The sequence below is a fragment of the Echinops telfairi genome, unplaced genomic scaffold (genome assembly GCF_000313985.2).
Source record: "Echinops telfairi isolate 266 unplaced genomic scaffold, ASM31398v2 ScPeMD7_7417;HRSCAF=8455, whole genome shotgun sequence".
Lineage (NCBI taxonomy): Eukaryota > Metazoa > Chordata > Mammalia > Afrosoricida > Tenrecidae > Echinops > Echinops telfairi.
Window position 1 is genome coordinate 898832 of NW_022111317.1, and position 3847 is coordinate 902678.

General features: G+C 57.6%; 1 protein-coding gene across 1 annotated transcript in view; it reads left to right on the forward strand.

Moving 5' to 3' along the window:
* The window catches only part of LOC123522487 (SH3 and multiple ankyrin repeat domains protein 3-like), a 42356-nt gene that overhangs the window by 20167 nt on the left and 18342 nt on the right, over positions 1-3847 (forward strand). The gene's annotated exons all lie outside the window — the stretch shown is intronic.

Here is a 3847-nt window from a genome sequence, read left to right on the forward strand (position 1 = left end):
GTGCCACCAGGGCTCCCCCGAGGTCGTGCAGCAGCAGCTCGCTGTGCCGTGGTTTGTAAACAGTTGGGTACTTCCTACATGTGTGCTGTCTCCGTGGGAGCAGTGGGCTCCTTGCTCAGGGGTGGATCTCTCCCTGTCAGGTGTCCACAGTAGGTGAGACCAGGTGTGACCATCCTTGTCTCTAAGGCAGCGGTTCTCAACCTGTGGGTGGCAAGCCCCTTGGGGGTCAAATGACCCTTTCACAGGGGTTGCCTGATTTATAATAGTAGCAAAATGACAGGGATGAAGTAGCAAGGAAAATAATTTTATGGTTGGCAGGGTCACCACCACATGAGGAACTGTATTCAAGGGTCGCAGCATTAGGGAGGTTGAGAACCACTGCTCTAAGGGGACATGTAGCCCCTCAGTTGTATGACACCTTGTTATTGTGCCCAAAGCCCACTGCCGTTGAGCTGACCACACTCATAGGACTTCATGGGACAGCGCAGAGGGGCTCCACAGGGCTTCTGAGACCACGAATCTCGACAGGAGCAGACAGCCTCGCCTTGTCCCTCGGAGCAGCTGGGGGTGTGAGCTGACCTTTCTGTTAGCAGCCTGACCCTGAGCCCACAATGCCTCTAGGACTCCTTATTATCCGGTGCTCCGATTGAGATTCGGTCTTGCTGAGAGCCTGAGGGCGAGGGCTGGTATTGGGGCAGCTGCTCTGCTCTGCGGTGCTCTCAGCAGCCAGCGAGGAGCTGAGGCTGCAGAGCCCCTGGGTGTGAGTGGGGCTAAAGTGGTGCCTGTGCCACAGGCCTGGGCAGCTCCCGCTCCTGTTGATGTAGAGCCCATGCGGGGTGGGGCGGGGGCAGCCTGAGAAGCCCGCGTGGCTCAGGGGAAGTCACTGTGCTGTGGTCGGTGCCCTGTGGGATGGGCAGGCGGAGAGGAATCTCCCCCGACGGGGTGGAGCAGGACGGAGCTGTCCCTCTTGTTCCTGGAGTCCCCGTGACTCAGGACCGACAGGGCGGCCCTTGCAGCCACAGCACACTTAAGTCGTGGGTGTCTGTGTGTCTGGGTTCTCATCAACTCTGTTGTGTCAGAGCTGCTTTGGGACCGCAAGGACAGCAGAGTCCCATTATTCTTGCTCACTCCCCACCTGGATTTCTCTGTGACCCTCTGATACATTCATGATGGTGGATGAGTCGTGCTAGTGGCCCTGTTTCCTCCACTCTGGGTTGCATCAGGGTTCCCTCTGCAGGTCACCCAGGCTGTGGAGTTTGACAGATGCATCATGCCCTGCGCCCCTGTGTCCACACCACCCAGTGCAGTATCAGCGTCCCGGAGGTGCCCTGGAGCCCAGCCGTTCACTCTCCCTCTCAAGATGCCTGGCGACCACCTTCTCATTGCTCTCCATATTGTTTTGCCCCTAGCAGAATGCCATCGATTGGAAACACACGTGTCTTTTTTTATGATGCAGAAAGAAAACGCCCCCTGAGTAGCATTCCTTTGAATTTCCCATGTTGTCCATGAGGTGCTGGCTCTTGGGAGCCTTCCCGGGATTGCTGGTAGTGAAGTCGGGGTCAGCGAGCTGCTGGGTGCTGACTTCTGCTCATGATGTCATAAGAGGACTATATCCCCTGAAGGGTGGGAAGTTCGTGTCCACCCAGAGGCACCACAGAGGAGAAAGGCCTGGTGCTCTTCTGAAAAAGCAGCTGCTGCGCCCTTTGCAGAGCCTGGACTGCTCTGGCACAATCGGGGCACCATGACGCAGCGTCAACACAACCATTGGTTGATTAGTTGATTTTGGGGTTGTTGTTGTTTTTTGAATGGAGGAACTGGTTGACTGACCCCAAGTGGACACTGGTAGCTGACCCCCACTTCAGACCACAACCATACTGGTGGGGACCCTCAGCAGGGCCCAGACATCATCCTCTCTGCTGAGCCCGGAGTGGGCATCGCAAAGAGCGTGGTAGTTTCGCAGCTGTCTCATTCAAGCCCTGGAAACCAAACCACAGCGTTAGTCCTGCAGACAAGGGGCTACACTTGCCCAGGAATCACCCTTTTCTGTGGGATGGGAGGGAAGGGACACAAGGTCCCCCTCCCGGCAGCTTTATACCAGGCCACAGTCCCAGCTCACGGACCACCTCCATCGCCTCCACGCTGCCTCTCCTCTCGCCTGGACCTGGAGTGCTAAGGCCCCAAGGCGTGGTGGAGCAGAAGGGACACGGCCTCTGTCCAGCCTCCTGCTGTGCCAGGACACCCGCCTTCTGTTCCCAGGATCACCCTGTGAGGTGCGTGTCTTTATCCCCAGGAGGCCGATGAGGAAGCTGAAGGTTGAGAACTGAAGAAGGCCCGTCCCACTAGAGCGGCAAGAAGACTAGGGCTTGGTTCCAAATCCAGCTCCCTTTGCCCAGCACCCAGTGTCCCTCCTGTGCATGTGAGAGCTGGACAGTGAGGGAGGAAGGCCTGAGAGGGGGCGTGGCCAAAAGGACCGTGGCCTGCCAGAATAATGACCAAATCTCCGTGGGAAGAAGTACGTCCGGAATGCCGCTGCCATGCAAGGATGGCCAGGCATCCTCTCAGGCACTGCGGCCTGTGATCCACGTGGACCAGCCCTGGAGAAGGACTGCACACGGAGTCAAGTAGAGGGCAGTGAGGAAGAGGAAGGCCCTGACAAGATGCACTGGGACATGAGAATGCTTGTGAGGCTGGCGCAGGCCGGGTGGCCTTTGGTTCTGTTGGACATCGGGTGCAGTGAGTCAGCACCAACTGGACGGTGCCTGATGACACGTGTGGCACTGTCCCTGGGCACTGCGCAGGGTTAATGCACTCGGCTGCTCATCCAATGGTTGAAGGTTCGAGACACCCCGAGGTACTTTGGAAGAAAGGCCTGGTAACCTGGTCCCAAAGCACCAGCCCTGGGACATGCTGCGGAGGCCGGAGGCCATTCTACTGTGACACAGATTGGGCACCAGGGCCCAAGCAGCCTGGACAGTGCTGCCCCCTGTGGTCTGAAGAATGCCTCCCACGCCCCTCCCTCTGCGGCATCCCCTGTACTGTGGGAGGCCTCAGGGGAGGGGCAGCCAGGCGGGAGCATCCAGGTGTCAGGCAGAAGCCACAAGGCTCGGATACAAAAAATCAAATCCAGTGACACTCCTATAGGTGTAAGAAACAACCTTCTATCGAGTAACTATAGATCAAGAAAACACCGCAGCCCAGTCGACTTACGTCAGTAAATCTGAACTAGCCCAGAGTCCCTCTTTAGACTCACACCCACGAGCCAATGATGCAGAACAGAATGCAGGAAGATCACAGGCCGTTGTGTGCAAAGTCAAGTCATGTGGCGCCAATGGCGGTCGCAACATCCCAGGGGTGTGGCAGCAATCAGGGTCCGCCAGCAGGAAGGTGAAGGCAGAGAGAGAAGGGAGGTTCCCAGGACCTCCCTTAGGAGAGGACCACGCCCACAAGGAGGCACCATCAGGCGGGTGACCTGATTGACAGGTTGAATCCCACCCCTCCACTTTATATATCTTCAAGTGGACTTGAAATTAAAACTCCCACATCACGGCTTCCCTCCCTCCCCTCCCCTCAGCAGGATGTGCTGCCTGTTTTCAGTTCAGAGGAGCTGCCGCTGCTGTGGGGGACAAGCAGACGGAGATGTCCCTGCCCCGGGCTCCTCCCCATACAGTCCAAACCATGCAGCACACGGTTGGTGTCCTAGAATAAGGAGCCTCTATGGGGGGCAGTGCCCAGCTGGCTGGGTGACAAACGCCATGCTGGTGACACCATCAGGTCCTACGCCAAGAGGGTGGCATCAGGGCACAGTCGGGCATGACTTCTGCCCTGAGGTCCCTCCTGTGTCTTTTCA